Raw genomic sequence first — 10,558 nt, 5'->3', positions numbered from 1 at the left:
ATATTCTTTTCAAGTTGTGACCTGTGTATCCAATTATGTTCAAGCAGAGAAACTTCATCAAGAATTGAAAATTAAGGATGCATTGATTGGTTTTGGAACAAATAATTTAACCCAGTACATATTGAATTATATATATTTTAGCAGTCTTGATAAGATATGCCAGGAGTCACATTTTAAAATGCCTTTAAATATTGAAAGCAATATTGTCTTTATTTTAGCCTAATAATTATTCAATTTCTGATTTATTACAATCTCTTAGAATGTTAAAAGCACTGGAAAGCTGTCCCCACCCATGAATTTGGTCAGTTTGTCAAAATCTTTAAGATAAACTAAAACTAATTGGATACATAGAGTATTTCTGTTAAAATACCCTCTGTAAGTAAAACTCTTAGTTATAAATTATGATTATTTGAAAATGCCTATTTTACCAGAAATTTTGAGTCAAATAGTTCTAACCATAGATTAATATAAATGATACAAATTGTACGAGTTCTAGACAAATTGTTGAACTATATTTCCATTGTGTATATTTTGCTTTTTTTTAAAAAAAAAATGTATTTGGCATAGCGTCTCACTACACAATTTGGACTTGCAGTGATCGTACTGTTTTCAGCCTCCCCAGCACTGGGATTACAGGTGTGTACCACCATGCTCGGACTCAGTCGCTGGCTCATTGTGCCCTGGGGCAGGACTGGTGCTGCATGTGATGCCAGAGATCAAACCCCGGTCCCTGTGCTTTCCTAAGCAGGTGCTTAGTCTGCTGAGCTATTTTACCAGTCCTAATGTTTTGCTATCTTTGACCCCAGAAACATTTTTAATCCTAAGTAGTCTATTATCTTGAAATTGGAGACCATAGCCAGTTCTACTGCAGGGTTCTGACCATTATTTTACTCATGCATGAGTCAGTGATAGGTCTTCTTCATGCTTGGTCACAAATTCTCAGCTACACCATGATTTTATCATGCAAATGCACCTTCCTACAATATTCATCAGAGGCACTTAGTCAAAAACTTAATGATTCATATTCAACTTATTTTGGGAAGATATCAAACTCACCTGCCAGCCACTGGGCAGGCCTGTATGAGTTAAGCACTCAAAATATGTGACATTTTTTGTACCAGTAAACATTGATTTTTTTTTTTTTAAACACTGATTCTTACTCAGCAATTTTCTTTTTTACTCCTCACCGTTTTGTTATTGAGTGATGTCTCACACTTTATTTATAACCACATGCAGGAAGCAGTATATTAAGCAGGAATTTGGCTCATTTTCTAAAATTCATTAAAGTATAACAATATTTTAAAATTAAACAATAAGATTAAATAAAAATCCATTGTTTGACATATTGACAGTTTAGCTTAGCTGGTCAGAGCTTGACACTGGTATTCAGGTTTGTGTATCTCATTTTCCCCATGCTCTAATTACAATCGGATTGATTTTATACTCACTGGATTTTGGTTTTGTTTTATTTTGGGCTCACCAACTGACTACAGCTGTAACTTCACCTTGCCAATGTACACTATTGCTCACAAGAGGGCCCGTTGAGTGTGTTAGTAAATTTATTGCCCACCCTTTCCTACTCCTCAAACAAAACAGTTGTATAGATTCATTACAGATGATTCAACACCATTTTCAGACACAAAATATCCACATTTCATATGGCACTAGGCTCAGAGTAAATAGCAAAGATCATGATGACAATATACAAATTATCCTGGACCATTGTTTTAGTCAGAGAGTAAAGCACAATTCATGATTTTCACTGAATTACCTTCTGCCATCATAGTTAATTATCTTATTTGCTTTTTTAATGCTCATTTCCCCCAAAGATCTGGAATGACTATTCTTTTCTTTAATATTTTTCCCTTACTAGATATTTTTTTCTCTCTGAGGGGCAGGATACCTCTTTTTCTACTTCTACTTCTTCTTCTTCTGCTTCTGCTTCTGCTTCTTCTTCCTACTACTATTTTTTTTGGCAGAACTGGGGATTGAACTCAGGCCCTTGAGCTTGCCAAGGAAGCACTTATTCTACTGAGCCATCTCCCCGGCCCACTTCTTCTTACTATTTAGATAATTCTAAGTATTTATGTAATTATCCTTCAGGGAACATCAGAAGACAGTTCAGGTGAATGAATAAGCAAATACTGCAAAAAGATCACTGAGTAATTATGTCCTTCTTGGAAGGCACAGAGACTGATTTTTTTTCCTGCCAACGTATTTAATTTGGGCTACTATTTTTCTTTAATTTTTCACTATTGATTTTCAAGCTTTTTAGTTGGTAATCTTTTTTCTTCCTCTTCAAAAAGCTCACATATGCCAGTGTGCAGGAAAATTTTATCCATGAAAAACAACTCACTACTTTAAAAGCTTATTAATATATCTATTCACTTATTTAGAAGGAAAATACTCTATACATTCCTGAATTTTGCTGTTTGGCTAATACAAAACATTAAAGCAAACTATTAAATCTCTTACTATTTCAAACTAAGCAACAAATATAAATAAAATAACATAGGCCCAACACAAAGTAGTAAAATGGAATAATTCATCCTTTCACTTAAGTACTTGATCTATCATATATCATAAAAAAACTTTATGCCAGGAATTACTCTGTATACAAGAATGCATAAGACATAGTATATTGTCTCCAAAAATATATGCTCCAGAAAAAAGATGATGATATGAGTGTGGAAACAAATAACTCTAAGACAATGAGGTTAGATCTTGAGTAGATGTATGTAAAATTACTGGGAACTATCTAACCCAATTTTTATTCCAATCTACATGAAAATACATATTATAACCGTTGCAGTTAGGAATGAAATTTGATTATTGTCAGACAAATTTCCTTTATTAACTTTTGTGGACTATTGGCTGATCTTGCAATTGGTTTAGTTCTTCATCTGCTTATTATCTAGAAGTGGGGTGACTGATAGGGTACACTAAATGACAGATTGAAGGATTCTACGGGGGTTAAGATTTGTAGAAAAATAATTTGGAAAGTGAAATTCATTGTTAAAGTGGAGAAGTAACTGCCAAATCAAGACCATGTTTATGAAATTCAGTATCATAGGTCTTGGACTTCCAAGCTGATTCATATCCCTCACACTCACCATTCTTATTGATACATTAAGGAAAATTTGACAAAGACATATTGCAAATCTGCTACCTCTTTCAAAGATTCTTGCTAGTATTTTAGCAAATGGAAATGTAGTTCCGACATTTTGGGTAAAAGTTCCCAAACTCTTCTCTGTCAAACAACTTATTTATTTATTTATTTATTTATTTATTTGATTTTTATGTATTTAGTACAGGGTTCACAGGGTCTCACTACATAAATCAGACTCTCCATGATCCTTCTGTTTTCAGTCTTCCAAGCACTGGGATTATAGGCACAGGCCACCACGCCCAATCTCAGTTGCTGTCTCAGTGAGCCCCAGGGCAGGGCTGGCAGATCATGCTGGGGGTAGAACCCGGATCTGTAGGTCTGCCTAAGCAGGCACTTTAATCTACTGAGCTATCTGGCCGGCCCTGTCAAACATCTTATTAAGTAAGGAGCCTCTACACTGTAACAGGGAAAAGCAATTTAAAGAGAAATTTGATTCAAAACACTCGCTTTTTATAAATGATACCCTGGGAAATTTTTTTGTGATTTTCATAGATCTAATTTTTCTATTGAAGCTGTGTACCTCTCAGTGTCTACTGTGACAAATAAAATTGCTCTGCCACGTGCAATTCCTCTTCAAAGAGAATGCACTGTAGGGACTGGAGAGATGGCTCAGTGGTCTAAAGCACCTACTTGGAACAAGCTTGGGAAAGCACAGGGACTGTGGTTCGATCCCCCAGCACCACATGCCAGCCAGCCCCGCCCCCTGGTGGGCTGAGCTGGCCACACACACACACACACACACTAAATAAATGTTTTTAAAAAATTTAAAAAAAGAGAATGCACTGTAAATAAAGTATAAGTTTTTCTGTAATTTATAGAAGTCTATTTCTGAAATGATTATTTAGTATTTTTGTATGAATATTTATTAAAAGATTAAATGCAGTATTTTACTAATGAGAAAATGCTTTTTAACACTATAAGCTTTCTTTTAAATATAGTACTGTTTTATTATAATCATTTCTACATAATCCTGATTCTTTTACTATGAATAGATTCTTGAGGACAGGGTTTGTGTCTTTCTTATTTTGCATACCTTTTTCCTTTTGATTTAATACCAGATATATATGAGGGCTCCATCAGAGTGCTGCAGGAGTGAATAGGTTGACATTTGAACGTTTGACACTCCTTAAGGCCTACTCATTGTTTCATAAACATGTACATCAATTTGATTGTCAATTTAATATTCTTAGTTATTAAAACTAGATAAAATAGTCATATGAAATCATTCTGTCCTCACTGCCTTTGTCCTAGTGTATGGGTGTATTCTTGGTTGTACTATGGAAAGGGCTTTTTCCTGGCTGCTTTTCACAATTTGTGTGTCACAAGTCCTGACATCACTCCAAGAGTGATGTTCCCAACACTCAAATCTGAGTAGACCATGGTCACACTCAGAATTGCACAGCATCTCTCCTTTAATCTACCATGAATCTACCTCTATTTATTTATTTATTTATTTATTTGTATTTTAGGACAGGGAGTATAGGGTGCACAGGGCCTCATTGTGTAGATCAAACTCGTAGTGATCCTCCTATTTACAGACTCCCAACTGCTGGGATTACAGGCATGCACCACCATGCCCAATCTCAATCACCATCTCAACATGCCCCAGGGATGACGCAGACATGGCAGGCCCGGGGATTGAACTCCTGGCCTCTGAATCTGTGTAAGCAGGTGCTTTAATCCACTGAGCTATTTGGCCGGCCCTCACGAATCTACCTCTGAATGTTATTTTACCTATACATAGTTCCAGGAATATGTGACAAGTCATTTCTTTCAATTTCTGTCCCCAAAATGCCTCATCCAAAATGTTAATTAATATCAAATAAATGCTACATGACTGAATAGGTGAAGATGGCAATTTTCGGCCCACTTGTAAGAAAAACCTACAGTTCTAGCAGGAAAATTAGCTCATAGACATTTCTAACTGAGCTCACTGAAAATGGAGATGAGTACTCATACTTGTTCAAAAAAATTACCTGAGATGCAGCTTTTCAAGTAAAGAGTTTTGGAGATAATTTTTTTTAAAAATTACATAAGAATCTGTATTTTCCAGAATAATTGCTGCAACAGAGCTCATATTCAGGTAGGGTTGGGAAAGATTCTGAAATAGTAGTTGCTATATGGGAGTTTAGACCCTGTGACCCCTTCCATGACATCTGAGGTACTATGATTCTAGTGGAAACTGTCATTTATAGATGTATAGAAACAGGTTAAGAGACTTCAAATTTACTTAAATAACAACAGGGTGGGGGTCAGGACAAATGTCTGGATCCAAGTGTCACCAGATATAGAGATCTATGATTAATTTTTACTTATGCTAAAGGAAACCTTGAGTAGTCCTCAAGTGCTTTTGTTCACTTAGTACCTATTTGTTGAACATCTATTATGGGCCAGGTGAAAGTCTAGATGGGGAGGATATTAGTGATAACCAGCCACACAGAATCTATGCCTTTGTTCAGCTTGTCACTTTCACCATGCCTTCCTCTAGCACTCCAGTGATTAAGAGCTGTTTTCATAGCCACTTTGTTCTTGTACAAAATGAAAATGATTCCCTCCAAAAGGGTTATCACTATCCCTGTCAAAAAATGTCCAATGTTTTGTCTTGACTGAAAACTCAAAAAATGTTTCCATGTCCTCTGAACATGTAACAGATGCTTTCAGGGTATCAATTATGAAGCACATTTATGCCCTTCATTGAGTTCATTCTAGATGTTTCCCTGAGTCTTGACTATGAAGCGCTCCAATTTTCATTGGAAATACACAGTAATTCCTCTTTTGTTTCTCTCTCTCTCTCTCTCTCTCTCTCTCTCTCTCTCTCTCTCTCTCTCTCTCTCTCTCCCCCCAATGGGGCATTTTCAGCTTACTGTGATAATCCTATCTATGTTTCAAACTGTGAAAAGAAGGTAGTTAAATGGAAAACACTATAAGCTTTGAATATCAAAAAATCTGAGCTTGAAACCTACTTACTTGTTAGTAAACCAGAGACAAATTACCTAACCCATGTGTGATTAAGTTTCCTCAGATGTAATTGTGGGATAATAATTCCTACGTCACAAGTTGTGAAGTTAAATGAGATATGAAATACTGGGATAGGACATGTCCCTTAATATCTATATGTTAAAATGATTGAGTGACTTACACTTCATGGGACACAAAGAAACAGTTTAAAGATAGCTGAGATAGAGCTGGCCAAATAGCTCAGTGCATTAAAGCATCTACTTGGACAAATGCAGAGGCCAGGGTTCGATCCCCGACATGCCATGCTGGCTCCACCACTGGGGCACACTATGACAGTGATTGAGACTGGAAGTGGTCTGCATGCACCTGTAAACCCAGCTCTTAGGAGGCTGAACACAGGAGGATCCCCATGAGCCCAATCTACATAGTGAGACCTTGTAGACCCTGTACTAAAATATAAAAATAAATAAATAAACAAATAAATCAAAATAAATGTAGCTGAGATAACTTATGGAAGCATATATATTGCAGCATAGAAATATTTAAATATATAAACTTCAGTTGCTAACTTTTAAAAACATCTAATGTTTCTAAGAAGCGATGACCAAGAGACGGTGTTTTCATCTGCTACATTTTCTAAGCCTGTGTGATAGTGAATATTCAGATTTCTTGGCATTTCATTTCTGGATAACATTGTTATTTTAATGAACCAGATATTGTATACTGTATAAGATTTAAATTGCTACATTTTCTCATGGAAGTTCTTTTAAAGGTGAAGTTATCTAAATTAACACCAATGACATTAAAATATCACATTAAAATAAACTGTATTTATAAATAAAACTGCATGTACAAAACTGAATATAAAAATTAAGCATGAGTTTTGGCCTTTTTTTCTTTAGCAAAACAGCATATATATATATATATTTTTTTTTTTAAACTTGAAAGATTTTCAAGAATAGTAATGCCATTGTGATTCATATGAGTGTACTTTCAAAGATCACAAGAAATATATTGGTCACTATATGTGAATTAAGAAGCATGAAATTCTACAGACTTTTCTTTTTTTCTTTTTTTTTTTTTTTCCAGAACCAAGGATTGAACTCAGGCCCTTGTGCTTGCCAGGAAAGCACTTATTCTGCTGAGCTATCTCCCTGGCCCCAGACTTTTCCACAGTAAAGTAAATAAATTATCTTACTTTAGGTCCAAAATTCTACCTATACATATTTAGCAAAAATAAATAGTAGAGGAAAATGCTTTTCACTAGTATAAAAATAAATATCACTGTATACTTGCTATAAGGGATTTAAAGAATTAATGGTTTTCTTTGTCACATATCCCTGAAATCTAGGAAAGATGATCACATTAGATACAAACACACTGTTTTCAATTGGTAGTCCAAACAAAGAAGTCACTGCTGATCTTTCCAGGGGATTTTTGGACTCTCCATTAGTGGATTTATCCTACTTTGTTAGCTGGATCATCCTTAAACCAATACTGAAGCCTGCCATATGTGTTTTACAGCAAGTTTTCTTAAATTCTTCCACATCGTGGAAATCACTGCAAAGAGAATCTGTACACCACACTGGGTTGAGAAGAGAAGGCTTCCTCTGTTAGAGGCCCATAGCTAGGAAAGGCCTGGACTGCAGGCTTGATCTCGAACACCTGAGGATTCAGGGGTCTCTGTTGCACATAAACCCACAGCCTGGTAGCACACATTGGGATAATAGCATGCCACTTATGAAGCTTTGTGTTTGATTTGAAAGAAATCATGGGTATAAATTTCAGCAAAAGATATTTCCATATTTTGTATCCCACTTTACCACTAACATTGATTCCAATATTTGGCATGGTGAGAGCCAAATATTTGAGCTTTAGGATACAAATAAAGACAATTAGCAAATGCAAGCCTGTTCATATTTATTTGGATTTTTATCTTCTCTGAAATTTTCAATGAAGTAATTTGGGATCAAAAGAGCAAATTCCTAAGTGACTTAACCTAATTAAAACCATCATTAATGGTTTGTGGAAGAGTAGTGTGACATGCCCATGTACCTGAGATGTATTTCATCATAAAGTATGGTTTGTATTTTAGTTGAAATACCTATAATATTCAATGTTTTTCTTCTAACCATGGCTTAATAATGACAATCTCTGAAACAAAGCACCATACTAACCGGTCTACTTTGAAAATAAATGTCTTTGAAGGGATTGGAAAGATGAGGAATGTAGAGGCAGAGATACAAAGAGAAAAAGATAGATTTTAGCGTGACCAAAATTTAACAATTCTTCCTATATAGAAATTGTTATATGTAGCTTTATTCTCTTCCACTACAATGCAATTTCATCATTTTGTTGTATGTCTTGGAGAGAAGAGGGCCCTAAGAGTGTATGAGAAATTAAAGTCTAAACAACTCTGGGAACACAATTGGGTAGTGTCACAAATCATAACCAAAAGTCTTCTACTGGTTCTATTGCCTTTTACATGAGGAAGTAGTTTTCAATAGCAGGAAATTTAACAAACAAATGAAAACAACAACAAAAAACCCTCTGTCTTGTTTCTCAGAAAAAAAAAATGCTCATAAGTCTGTCACGCCATGATAGATTCAGGCAATTGTATTTCTTTCTAAAAGCTTTTAAGACCAAAAGCATAGTCTAGAAGTTATGTGATGTCACTGTGGTGTCAGTACTCTGTGACCCTAAAGCAGTTGATCCCTAGATTCATTTGACTTTATTCATAATCTCGGTGTATTTTCTGACACATCATCCTGCCTATACTTCCATCATAATCACTTCCATTTTGAAGACAATCTCATTGCTCCCGAGGCCTATTTCATCTGCTAGAGATTGAGATCATGCATCAGGAATACCCTGTGAGCTCTCATGACCTTAACTCCACTGCGAAACTAAATCACAATTGCAGAAAAATACCCAGTCTGTAATGATTTGTCTTAGACTTTTTAACAGCAGCCCTTGCACTTGAAATTACTTAGAGACAACTGTTCAACTTCAAATATTTTTTGAGCAACTTGCTAAAGTACATTTGAAGTTTATCGTTCTTTTAAAAGTAACAGGAAGTTTTGGAGAAACTGCTGGGTTTTTTAAATTTTTTTAAAGAGAATACAGATTAGAATTAAAACAAAAAATTACAAGTGACACAGAATTTCACTTAACAAAGTAATATATGCATGTAAAATTGGAGAAGAAAGAAATGTATAAGAAATTAGGAAGAGAAAAGTACAAACAATTGAAAAAAAGAAGAAACAATTTAAGGTTTTAACTACTTATTTCCATAGACCAGCAGAAATACACAGTACAGTTGTTCAAACTATCCTGCTTACACACAAAGATACATCTCTTTCCCTCATTGCCTCTACTGTCCTTCTCCTCAACTCAGTAACTCTTTTCTTCTGAGTAAGTTCCATCCCTCTTCCTGGTACTTATTGTACCCTTCACATTCTATCTTTTGTCTTTCAGGTTAATTGCTGTACAAGATGCGGACTTGATATCCTATTTACAAACACTATTAGAACAAATCCCTCTATTCATTAAGAGAATGTAACTATATATCTATCCTAACCACTTTGAATACACACATACAAAATGGACATTTATCTGTATCCCCTTTTTTTGTTAAGTTCCATCATTTAAATATTATAGGTGTGTAAACTCAGCAAAATATTCTAAAAGAGTTCAGAGGCCCATAATAGTATTGGGTCTTCTGCTTCACTGGCAATGTCAGAAATTGTTGACCTGAGTCCCCTACAGCTCAACATAACAGCATAGCTTTACTTCTCTTACTTTGTTTTTATACTTTTCTACTGGATGGTTAAGACCAAGGTAAAGCAGGACCTATGCAACAAGAGTTGCAGCTTTTTGGTCTGAGAAGGTCAGTGAGATCCCTTCAGGATTTATCCTGTCAGGTTCTCACATGAGAAGACAATATCTTTTCTTCTCGGGCTTTTGGCTAAGATCAAGTGTAGTATCTGTTGTAATCATTTTAATAAACTGCTGGTTTTAATATATGTGTCTCTTGAGTTTACCTTTTGTTTTGTTTTTCAAATAAATAAAGGATATTTTTTAAATGGGGGTCTATTTTAAGACACAGTGGGCCTATTTCCCTCATTATTTTTAAATGCAGAAGACATGAAAGTATTTACTAACAATTGATAACACATTTACAATATTTCTGATCCTGAACAACTTTACTTGTACTAAAGTTTTCCAACATATTCGTTTGGGGAGGTGGAGTATTGGGAATCGAACTGAAGACCTCAGGCCTGCCAGGCAAGTGCTGCTCCACTGAGCTAAATCACTGACCCTTTAATTTAATTTAATTTAATTTAATTTAATTTAATTTGGGGAGTTCATTGTTTTTTAGAATTATATTGCAAACCGTCAGTTAATGTAAATATAGGAAAAATCTGTAGA

At 35.1% G+C, this 10,558-nt stretch overlaps 1 pseudogene; it reads left to right on the top strand.

The window, feature by feature from the left end:
* The first annotated feature begins 10,074 nt into the window (after positions 1-10,074).
* On the top strand, positions 10,075-10,175 carry LOC111817925 (annotated as a pseudogene).
* Positions 10,176-10,558: the final 383 nt, after the last annotated feature.

This window comes from Octodon degus, unplaced genomic scaffold, assembly GCF_000260255.1.
Source record: "Octodon degus isolate 3935 unplaced genomic scaffold, OctDeg1.0 scaffold00074, whole genome shotgun sequence".
In the NCBI taxonomy this organism is placed as follows: Eukaryota; Metazoa; Chordata; class Mammalia; order Rodentia; family Octodontidae; genus Octodon; species Octodon degus.
This window is presented reverse-complemented; position numbering and strand designations above follow the sequence as displayed.